Source organism: Crocodylus porosus, unplaced genomic scaffold (assembly GCF_001723895.1).
Source record: "Crocodylus porosus isolate Cpor-Errol unplaced genomic scaffold, CroPor_comp1, whole genome shotgun sequence".
NCBI lineage: Eukaryota > Metazoa > Chordata > Crocodylia > Crocodylidae > Crocodylus > Crocodylus porosus.
Genome location: NW_017728918.1, coordinates 83,796,227 through 83,808,950, shown reverse-complemented (window position 1 = coordinate 83,808,950; position 12,724 = coordinate 83,796,227).

The window sequence follows — 12,724 nt, the reverse complement described above, 5'->3', positions numbered from 1 at the left end:
CCAAGAGAAGTGGTGCAGGCTCCTACCCTGGGGATTTTTAAGAGGAGGTTAGATGAACATCTTGCTGGGGTCATTTGACCCCAGTACTTTTTCCTGCCATGGCAGGGGGTAGGACTAGATGATCTGCTCAGGTCCCTTCCGACCCTAGAAACTATGAAACTAAGATTTAAGGGAGTAAATAATTTACAGCAATGTAAGGAAGGGTGGAACTTTGTATCTGTTGGTCTGCAGTGCATAGACCTCAGTGAAAAAGGATTAAGATACCACTGTTTTCTCTTATTTACTGAGGGGAGGTGGAGGGAACATGCACAGGATATTATAGAAAAACTGATGTTCTGGAAATACCCAGCCTTGTTTATATTGCAGTAACTTGTCTTTGTCCTTGGTTTCCTCGATCACTTTTGAAAATGGGACTTAGTTCCTAATGCACTTAAGTTCTTTAGAAAATTTTACCCAGTAACAAGATTTATGAGGTTTACTTATTCTTGATAGTGTTTCTTCCTGAAGGGGGCAGTGGATATTCAAGAATGACTTCTAATGGGCAGATACTGACATGAGTTTCATAGTTAGGACACTTGAACAATGCATTGATTGTTTCACAGTAATCATTATCTTTAATTATACTATAGCAGGTCTTATACACTATCTGTAGAGAAATAATGTTGTCTTGGCATCTTGTAAAATGGTTGAGTGTAGTGAATGAGCTCTCTAAAAGCTTCATTATCATGAAAAAGCATGGTAATAAGTCTGAGGTATCCATCTGTACAAATCTCTTATTAAACTCAAGAGTTACCAGATGAATATTGGCATGGTATCATTTTAGACATTCAGAAATTGTTGCTTGCTTAAAATTTTTAGCGAAGAGGGAAAATAGCATGAAGACTGGAGGAAGATCAAGAAAATGTCTTTTTATAAACAAAGACATCTTCATTCCTTTGAGGGAAGCGGTGGGAGGAAAACTCGGAAAGTATTTTCTCCTCCTCCTTCTTAGCTCAGTTTCTCTTTTAGGACAGGTTATATATTTACTGTTGCAATATGTGTATATGTATATGTGCAAATTAGACATTGAATCTAAATTTTAGAGTACAACAAGCACATCAAATCTATAAGTTACCATTGTTAAGAACGCCGTATAAAAGTAATTCATGCATTTTGTTGCCTTTGCTTCACAGCTTTCAGTACTTAAGTGGAGCCAAAGGCAATAGTACAGATTCACTTCTTTTTTGTAAAAGTAATCATATACATAATGCTTATTTTGCAATATCCTTAATTTTCACTGCTAATACATTTTCTAATTGCAGACCATTAGCAGTTAGTGGGATTGTACTTTTACCCCCTTTGATTCAATGGTTAGTCAAGTTTTTGAGTTTTGCATTTAGGAGGAGGAGAAGTTGATGGCTGAGTCTATTTCCTTGAAATCCTAATAATTTTCAAAGTATGTTCATAAAGCCCTATATCCCTCAATACACGCAGCAGAGTACAGTGTCTTTGCTCAAAATCCCAATCTCCTTTTGAGCCAGCCCTCTGCCCAGAAGCTCTCTTTAGCATTTCTCAGGATCACATTATAAGTGTCTCTGGTTGCGTCTTGGCTTCCTTGCAGCTTTTTCCTTTTGTTTCTTTGGTATTTCTGCTGTTTCTTTTGTGATGTATTCCATAGATTTGCCAGAAGAACTTGGACTCTGTCAACAAGTGCTGGTACATCTACATTCAGAGCTCCCTGTATTGGCAAAACCCTTTCCTTCTAATTGTAATGCTTGTTTTCAGCAGTAGCTGGAAAGATCTCAAGATTGTCACACGTCCAAATTCTGATCTCATTTATACCACTGAAATCTAGAAGAAGTTGATATGCAGGAAGGTTAATCTGGAGGTGAAGTGGTGTATGATAATTCAGAATTCGATCCTGCTGTATACATTTGGTATTCAGTTGATGATACTTTGTCCCTACCTCTGGCACTGCCATTACAAAGAAACAAACCATCCTTTGTAGAAACAGCAAAAAACAGAACCAATTAAGTCAAATTTTGTATGAAATTTGAGCACAGGTGCTTGAAAGACTTGGAGCAGGGAGTACTTATTGACTGCAGACAACTTAAACAAGATTACTTTCTCCCTGTGTAATTGCCTGTAATGACTGTATTGCTGTGATAGGCAGATAAGAGGGGTGGACTCCTGAAATGTTCTTTAGCCCTACCTACCCAAAGAGGTCTGGCTATAACACTCAGAAGGCATTTTCTAACTTGATTTTATTAGCCATCAGCATTCATCAAAGTCATTGAACAAACAAGGGATGTTTTTGGCAGATGCAGAAAATGTTATGATATCAACATAGTACACAGTCCTTACTGCTAAGAAGCAACTGGCATTGTCTGTGTAGCTTTTTACATCAACTCATAACATTTACCAACCCCATTAGAGGTTTGGTAAAACATCAAGTCAGAACTCCACCAGAAAATATAAAGGCATGAAACAGTACCTTTCTTATTAGGACATTTGGGAATCATTAGTTGGAAGCAAATAAATTATTCAGGAATCTGATCACAAATTCCACAGCTGCACATGCATGCATGTGTGACTCTAATAAAAATTGGCGCATTTTTGTTTTGATGTCTGGAGTGTAAAGCCGTACCCCAATGATGTCAATGGGACCAGGAATTCACCCAAAGTTGCTCAGAATGTTTGAATCCTGAATCTTGCCAGTCTGGTTCTTCCTAGCCTCCAAAATTATTCCTACCTTCTTTTTAATTTAATGAAAGGTTTACTTCATTGAACATGCATCTTCCATCTCCATATTACAGTTACACTCATTCAGGCAGGGAACAGATACCAGACCATATGGCTAAAGTACAAAATTGATTATTAGATGATTCAAAAAGTGGACCCAGTTTTATGCAATGAAATGAATCCATATTGTTTGCATGAAATGTCCAAAAAATATGGATGAATGTAGCTGTACACAAATCAAAGTTTGTTAATGGATTATGAACAGAAAGGATGCTGAAATTCAGCTAATAGCTTATCTGCTACAAATAATTTAATTAGTTTACTAGAGTATGCGACTGTAAAGAATATTTACTGGTATGAGTTTGACGTTTTCCATCTGTGTTCTTTATAGGCCATTTTAAGGCTAAAATTAAATGTGATCAGTTGTAGGACTGATTCAGACAGGTACTCATAGACACACAGAGAATAAGATTTTATGCCTGATATATATTTCATACAGATTGGAAAACTTGTGAAGGAAATGGAGATCATCAGGTAGCAAGGTGTTTAGGTTTGCATAATATTTGTGGATGTGTGATCTCTTCCATTTTTGTTCATGATTATTTGACTTTTATTTGACCCCTGCTGCCAAGAAAAATTGGCTGTTTTTCTGTTGTTTGAATTATTTTCTTATCCACCAAAGAAGCTGCTTGGCAGAGTTGGTAAGCAGAAAAATAATGAAATGATCTGGAACAAAGTTAATAAACATAAAACTTGAAAACAACAGCTTAAGATTTCTGATCCTTGGGTGACCCATTGATTGCTTCCTCAGGGATAACATGCATTACAGAAAAAGTGGTGGGGAAAGAAAGGAAAGACAGCACAGCAAAAGGGGCAGTAGAAATGGGTTTGGAGATTTTGACTGAAGGAGTGCTGCTTTTTGACATCTCAGTTGGTAAATATGTCCCAACTTGAGACACAACTACCCTAAGCCAATGTCTTCTCTTGGGTCCATGGAACCCACTGACTTGAATAGGCTCCATAATAAATGAGTAAGGAGATAATTTGACCCTCTTCTCTTGCAAAGCATCAGATATATGGTGGTGATGCTGCCTTAAAAATGTAAAGTGACTCACATGGCCTTTGTAGCACTTTGGATTGTCCTTACTGTTTTTTGTAATTTTGTTTCTTTAGCCTTTTCATGTTAAGGCTTGGATGAAGGTGGGTTACAAATGTGGATGTGTCATTGTTTTTCAGAGATATGGGCAGGATTGCCTAATAGGTGGAATAAGGAGAAACCTCTTGGCCTCTACTCCACAGCCTATATTCAAATCTCTATTATATATGGTTCCTGTGTCTAGGTACCAATATAATGGCCCCTTTACATGTGCAGGTGAGGGTACAATGAGATCTAATGTGTGATCCACACAATTGCAACCTCCTGCCATCCTACATATATGTTGCAGAATGTGGGATTGTCTATCAGATCCCATCACACCTTATTACTGGTGAAGGGGGAGTCTGACCCTGGGCTCCCTGTGCTCCAGCAAGAAGTGAGCTCTCACAGCTAGGAGCCCTCTCAGTTCAGGGGGTTCCAGCCATGGGGGTGCATGGGCCTCCCCTTCCCCTGCAGCTGGGAGCCCTATCAACTAGGAACTCCAAGAGCTCTGATAAGCTGATGGGGCTTCCAGACACAGGGGCTCCTGGCCACACATTCAGCTAATGGCAATGTAACAGGTTAGGCACCCAAGAAACATTGTGATACCACCTACGGGCTGCCTCATCCCTGCTAGCCTCTTTCAGCCCTGTCTCTTAAGGTCTCACATTGTTTTCCCACCTGCCACATCTTGTTAGAAACTTAATGAGGCTGCCTTCAGAGACTGGTGATTATGGTGCTCATTCTCTTTCCCCATGGTCAACTCTCTCGACCTGGCTTGCCTTATGGGTTTAAGTCATGACCTCCAGACACTCCCATAGTCACTCCTGTGCAGATACTTTTAAGAGTGTTATGTATAAGTTGTTACATTTGCCTTCACTATATGTGTATATACGTATGTGTGTATGTATGTATATGAGATGGGCAGTGAAGCTACAGAGAAGGAAATTCACTCAAGGTAGTTATTTTTTTTTAAATATAGCAGGCCCAGAAGTTCTGTCTCTTTATAATAGCCTACAACTGTCAGAAGCAGAACAGAAAAGCTGTGGCACAGTAATAAAAAAGTTTGAGGAATATTGTATATCCAAACAAAATAAAACCTCTGAATGGTATAATTTCCACATGAGATAGCAGAAAGAATGTGTGACAAAAGAGGAGTTTGTCAAAGACCTCAGACTGCTGAGCCAGAATGCAACTTTGGAGACCTAAAAGAGTCCATGACCAGACACCAAATAGTATTGGGCATAAGGATACAAGCTTCAGGAAAAGACTGCTAGAGGATCCTGAGCTTAATTTGGAAAAGGCAATTACAATGTTCCAAGTGGCTGAGATAACAAAAGCTGGGCTGGAGAAGCTGGAGGAAAACATAGAACAAGCTGAACTAGAGAGAATTACAAGACTGCAAAAACCTAAGGCAAGACACAATACAGAAAGGAGGACCGCACTGTGAAGCAGAAAAGTGGAGGCCAAAGAGAATTGCTTGAAGAAACAATGGTCAGCTGCTGCGGGGGTTACCACAAACCCACGCAATGCCCTGTTTAGTCCTCAGAATTCTTCCTGTTCCTCATTGTACACAGCATGCACCTACTGTTTCTTGTGTGTTACATCCTGCTCCTTTCTGTAAACTTTTGCAAATCTTTGAAGAAGATTGAAGATTCAGAAAGCAAAGAACATAGTACAAGAGTTTTATGATGTGTTTCAAGGCATAGGGAAATTGCCAAACCAGTATGAGAGAATTAAAAGAACCAAATACTCCCACCATCATGCTCCAAGAAATGTTCCCCTGGTACTAAGGGAGAAACTGAAAAAGGAACTAGATTAGTTAACATGGACATAATAGAAAAAGTAGAGCAACCAACTGCTTAGGTTCATTCACTGTCATAATAGAAAAAAAGATGGATCCTTGAGATTGTGTCTGGATCCTAAGCAAATTAACAGGTACATCAAAAGGGAGCATTTCCCATTCTCACCAGGGAAGAGGTTTTTGGCAACATGGAAGAAGCTAAATATTTCTTCATGTTGGATGTCTTTTCTGGCTTTTGGCAAATTCCCCTTGAAAAGTATAGCACTAGATTTATGTACCTTCAATAAAAAGGTAATGCTTTTGTAGGCTTGCTTTTGGACTGTGTTCTGCATCTGAAGTATTTCACACTAAGATGCAACAAATTTTTGAAGGTCTTGATGAATCTATGGCTTTTATTGATGTATAAGTTTGGGAAAATACTATGGAAGCACATGACCTGGGGCTAAGAAAGGTACTAGAAAGAGCTTACAGAGCAGGTTTGAAACTGAACAAACAAAAATGCAAATTCAGGGTCAAAGAAATAACATATCTAGGAGAAAAGAGGTGCAAATCAATCCTGCAAGGGTTAAAGCCATTACAAACATGCCATCTCCTATGACTAAGGAAGGAGTGCAGAGATTACTGGGAATGATCGATATTATAGGGAAATATCTACCTAACTTAGCAGAGCAGACCAAATACCTCATATCATTCCTACAAAAGAATATGGATATGGGAACAAAACCATGAAGTTGAATTAAAAACCTTGAAGGAAAAAAATAATGAAAGATTACAATCTATGAAAGCTCCAGTATGAAAATACTAGGACCCTAAAAGACCTATTAAATTGTAAACAGATACTTCTAAAGAAGGCGTTAAAGCAGCTTTACTTAAAAAACATGGGGATAGTTGGAGACCAGTAGCATATGCATCTAGGGCACTTCCTAAGTTAGAGTGTCTATATGCACAAAATGAGAAAGAGAAAGTTTAGTTATGGTATATGGCTAAATGGTACTATGACAGGGGTTACAGAGACTTACCACAAGTGCACAACAAAGATATGGAGTTTATTTCAGATGGACAAATGTGGAAACAAAAAGCACTAGTCTCCTATCAAGTCGCTCTCAGATCCTATAAAGTAGTCATACTGGAAGAGCAGATATTAAGAAGGAAAAGATGACACTTGCAACTCAAAAAGGGGAGAAAACAAGCAGCATCATGAGATTCACCAAAGGAAACACAGCTAACATCAAAGCAACAAGAAATGACAGAGGAGATTTGCAAATGACACAGAAATAGAAACATCTGAACAAGGAAAACAAACAAGAACTGAACCAATAAGGATTGGGAATGCAGGGAAAACTGAGAAGATCACTTGGAGCTAAAAAAGCCAATGCAAAAACTAATAGAGACCTGTTAAAATATGCTTTAATCATAGGTTGAACTAAATTGCCAATGTTAGTATTATATGGGGATATGCTACATGTAAAGGGGGAAGATGTGTGGATACCTTTTAAGAGTGTTACATATTGTTACATTTGTCCCTGGATTGCAGGAAGGAACAGCAGAACTGTAGGCAAGGTACTGATTTCTGAATAAACAAGCTTTATCATTCTATAAGCTTAACTCCTTGGTCTTTTGAGAACAACACAATGCCCATGCCTTACTGGTGGTATGCAACATCACATCCAGTGGGACACTCGTTCCCAAAGCCAACAGTCTGCTTCAGGCCTTTACTCCTTCATTGGAGCCTTGGCATTCCCAGCTTGTGCTCCTCTGCTCTATCTGGTTTTCTAGCCAAAGCCTACTGTTCTGGACTTGGCTACTGGGCTCTGGCCCTAGCTCTGCCCTATTGGGCTCTGGATTAGCCCCTCTTGGACTTCAGGTCCCTGGCTCTATCTCTGTCTTGTGCTGGGTCCTTGGACCTTGTCCTTATACTTCTCAGGCACTGAGCCCTCTGGCCCCAAGCTCTGCCCTTTTTGGCAGGGGCGATGTGTAGGGTGTTCACATGTACCCCCTGAGTGTGGCAGTGCAGCCCCTACAAAAAGGCAATGCCAACACTGTTGGCACTACCTGTGGGTGGTTGCCACTTGCCACCCCCCACTACCACCACTGCCAGCAGCATCTGTGGGTGGTCAGTGATCCCTGCTGGCGGCATCTGCGCGTGGTTGCCAACCCCTGGTCAGCGTTCACCACCCTGATCTCCCCTGCCCCGCCTCCTTGCTGACAGCATTGGTGGGAGCTCCACGCTTACTGCTGCCATGCCTTGCCCAGCTGCCGGGGGCATGCATCATTCATGCTACTTGGGCTCCGGGTACTGGGCCCTCTGCCCCCTCCTCACCCCCGCATAGTTTCATAGTTGGTAAGGTTAGAAGGGACCTGAGCATATCATCAAGTCCAACCCCCTGCCATGGCAGGAAAGAGTACTGGGGTCAAATGACCGGCAAGGTGTTCGTCTAGCCTCCTCTTAAACACCCCAGGGTAGGAGCCAGCACCACTTCCCTTGGAAGTTGGTTCCAGATCTTAGCCACTCTGACAATGAAGTAGCGCTTCCTGATGTCTAGTCTGAATCTACCCTCTGCCAGCTTGTGACCATTATTTCTAGTCACTCCTGGTAGTGCTCGAGGGAACAGGGACTCCCCCAATGCCTGCTGGTCCCCTCTGACTAGTTTGTAAAAGGCAACTAGACCCCTCCTCAGCCTTCTCTTGTGGAGGCTGAACAGGTTCAGATCCCTGAGCCTCTCCTGGTAGGGCCTGCCCTGTTACCCCTTGATCATGTGAGTGGCCCTCCTCTGGACCCTCTCTATGTTGTCCACATCCCTTTTGAAGTGCAGCGCCCAGAACTGGATGCAGTTCTCTAGCTGCGGCTTGACCAGTGTTACAAAGAGGGGGAGGATCATCTCCTTGGACCTGCTTGAGATGCCACACTGCCGGCCCATGTTCGTTTTGGCATCAATAAGGACTCCAAGATACTTCTCTGCCTCTGCACTGATGAGAAGGGAGTTCCCAAGCCTGTAGGTCTGCTGTTGTTTCTTCCCCCCCAGGTACAGTACCTTGCACTTGTCAGTGTTAAAACCCATCCTGTTCTTATCCACCCACCGCTGTAACCTAAGTCTGATTGCAGCCTATTCCTCCCTTCTAGTGTGCCCACTCCCCACCATCTTTGTGTTGTCTGCAAATTTGAACAGGGTGCTTTTTACCCCCTCGTCCAAGTTGCTGATGAAGCTGTTGGACAGTGCGGGCCTGAGGACTGAGCCCTGCGGAACCCCACTGCCCACATCCTTCCAGGTTGAATAGGACCCATTCACCACCACTCTCTGGGTGCGGCCCTCCAGCCAGTTAGTGACCCAATTGACTGTGTAGGTGTTGACACCACAGTCCCCTAGTTTTTCAATGAGAATGGGGTGAGAGAGTGTTGAAGGCCTTCCTAAAGTCCAGGAGGACTACGTCCACTGCTACACCTGCATCTAAGGATTTTGTGACCTGGTCATAGAAGGTCACCAAGTTGGTCTGACAGGACCTGGCTCTAATGAACCCATGTTGGTTGCCCCTAAGCATAATCTCCCCCGCTGGCTCCTCGTGGATATGCTCCAGGATAATTCTCTCAAAAAGCTTACCCAGGATTGAGGTAAGACTAACTGGCCTATAGTTTCCTGGGTCCTCCTTCCTCCCTTTTTTGTAAATGGGAACCACATTGCCCTTTTCCAGTCCTCTGGCACCACATCAGAGCACCACGAGTGCTGGTAAATCCATGATCCCATTTGGAGGGGACCATCTGTGCCTTGAGCCTGTCCCTGCAAGGGATTAAGGTGGTCGTGTGCCTTTTAGGCACTAATAGGACCTCCAAATACCACCCCTCAAATTCGCATTGTAACCACTGGTTAGCAGCAGGTTATCCTCCAGGATCTGCAATTAACTCTTTCTCTTTATTGCAGGGAATCATTCAGCTCTGCTCCTTTATGTACCAGGCTCCATCCGTGCCTCCAAGGTGACCAGCCCCCAACCAGTCTCTCTGACAAAGTCCATTTTGGGGTAGAATTTCTTCTCTGGCAAGCCTGCAGAGACAGACTACCCCCTCTCTCTCCAGCTCTGGGCTCTCTTACTTCCTAAACCCTGCCCTGCAGGCCAGGTACTCTCTTGTCAGTTGACTTGCCTACAGGGTCTTTCCTTAACCTCTGCTTTGCTGGTTGCTACAAAACCCTGCCCTTAAATGGGCGACACCGCTTTCCAGTTACAGGTCATGTGTTCCCTGTTACAGACATGATGGGAAGCAGCTACAAAGTTTATTGTCATTTAATTGACTGAATGTGTGGCTGGGTGACTACTTAAGGTGTGATTTAAATGTTTAATTATGCCTGAAACATAATGTGTAGATTGGGCCTAATTGACATATAACAGATGCATATGCTAAGAGGCACTCGTGGGGGCAGGGGAGGGGGATGTGTATAGATGGAAGAAAGCTGATTGCACCTTTTCCCCATATGAATAACCACCGTGGAGAGAATCTATTGGGAAGCTGCCCCCAAGGCTTTGACATAGTGCTATCAGTAGGAGACAGGGAGTTCACTTGGTTTGTCTTCCCATTTTCGCTCTCCCCTTTCATGCACAAATGCCTCTGCTTGGGAGCTGTTGGTAAAGAACCTGTACTTCATCTCTTCTGTCACTTTCCACAGGTTGTTCTGCAGGAGTCAATCCCAGCTCAGATCCCTGCATTTGGGACCAGATTGACCAGGCTTCATTGCACTCTGTGAGCTCTGTGGCTTCCAATGCAATGTAGCTACTGTATAATCATTATTCTTAATTTTCTGGCACTATCCCAAACACATCTTTTGTTGGCAGAGGCAGATTTTCCTTACATGGTGCTTGCCTTCCTCAATCATGATGCCTTTGAACAGGGCTCTTTTAGGGCAGTGTGCCTCTCACCCTTTGCTACTGCACAGCCCTCGCGGAGTAGTCATGGATGAAAAGCCTCATTTAATCCACACTCTTCACTTTCTATGAATTATATTCACACTTCTGATATACAGAATTTCCAGGAACTTCAATGTAAGACTGCCTGTAGAAGGGTGACCGCCCTTTACATGTGCAGTTTTGATCTGCAAAACTCATGCTTGTGTTTTAAGAAAATAGATTTACTTGGGGGCATGAGAGTACAAATCTGAACACATGTACTATTAAGCAGGCAGACTGGGTATGTTTCCGGCAGCAAAGTTCAGCTATCTAATTCCTCTCTCAGCAGAAGTCATTTTGCAGAATAAAATAAAATAAAACTACAGCTTGCTATAAAATTTGCAAGTTCAAAATATGTCCAGAGACGATCCAGTCCTGAACCTTTCTGCAAATTTATTCCTGCACAGCAAGGTTGGTGCTCTAGCTCTTCAGCTATTCCATTGTCTGTTATACACTTAAAAGGAATAGTAGGATGACAAACTGGATAGTACTCCAGTTGTTTTCTAGATTTCTCTGGGGACTACATGGCTATCACCTTTGGACCTCATGAATTTTGTAGGTAACTAATAAAGAAGTAATAAATATTTTGTGCAGCTAAAGTTCAGCATAGTTTGGATGAAAACTAGAAATGGGGCCATGACAAACGGTAACTGAATTTTAAATGAATACAAGGCTATTATAACACAATATTGATGCCTTGAATCCTGAGTTCTATATTAAGGTCATGGTAATGGCTTAGTGTTTTATGAGCCTTTGTAGTCTTAGCGGCACCGTCTCTTTAATCTTTACTTTGCCTCAAGCTAAAATAAATCTTAATGTTGTAAACTGTATAGTAACATAACTGCCTTGTTCAGTAGTGATCATTTTTTCTAAATGTCACTAACGCCTTGCTGTGGCAAAACAAAAAGGAAAATCATACTCTTTTCATTGAAATGGCAAAGTGGAACTATTGCTGTGTGAATTGAATATCTTTTTGAACATTTTCACCCAAGAATTTTGAGCTGGCTCAGCTGTCATTTTCAGTGCTGTATAGCTGTGTAAGATTAAAAGGAATAAAAGAGTTAAGTACCATTTCAAGGTTTTGATCATTTAATTACTGGTATTAACAACAGTGGAAATTAAGTTTCAATATTTATCATTGGACCCAGTGCTGCAAATTGTTGTCTACATTTTCTTACCTTAAAAATGATTGAATAATATATAGCGAAAAAGATTATAAAAACAGAACCAGCCCATTTAATTACAGTTATGACTAGAGTTTACACTGTCACAGCGGGATTTTAAAATATATTCAGTTGTATATATTAAAATACATGCCAGTGAATTTGTTTAAATAACTTATTTAAATATATTATTTAGTTATAATTTGTCGCAAGCACCCACATCCACAAACCCTTTGTTTGATCCACTTCTGGCAGAATTAAGTTTTTGTTTTGGTGTCTGGTGAGATACCCATGGGATAAAGTAATTGTGTGCTGTACAGAACTACTAGACTTCCTTTTTCTTAAGTCCTTCAAAACTTTTAAATGAAGGCCATTTAGCCCTGGTCACTTTATTGCTTTTTTTAATAATTAGATTGTTCTAGCAACTCTGCTTTCACACCTGTCTTTGCTAGTACTTGATCTTTGTCTTGAAAAGGGTAGTTGTCTCTTGGTATTCTGCAAAAGAGTTTGAGAGGGACAAAAAGGTCAGCATTGGACTACAGTACACCATAACTAATTTTCAGAGTGCAGTAGAGAAAACAAGCTTTCAAGAGGTGTGTCAAAATCAGGATTTTTTTCCCCAAATTCTTTAAAAGTGAATAAAACAATTGGGAAATAATGAATGCTTGTGTTTTCAACTTTTTTCTTTGGTAAGCAAAGACACCCAAGAGAAGACTGTACCATTGGGATTTCATAGTTTCATAGTTAGTAGAATCGGAAGGGACCTGAGCAGATCATCGAGTCCAACCCCCTGCCATGGCAGGAAAGAGTAGTGGGGTCAAATGACCCTAGCAAGGTGTTTGTCTAACCTCCTTTTGAAGACCCCCAGGGTAGGACCCAGCACCACTTCTCTTGGAAGTTGGCTCCAGATTCTAGCTGCCCTGACAGTGAAGTAGCGCCTCCTGATATCTAGCCTAAATCTACCCTCTGCCA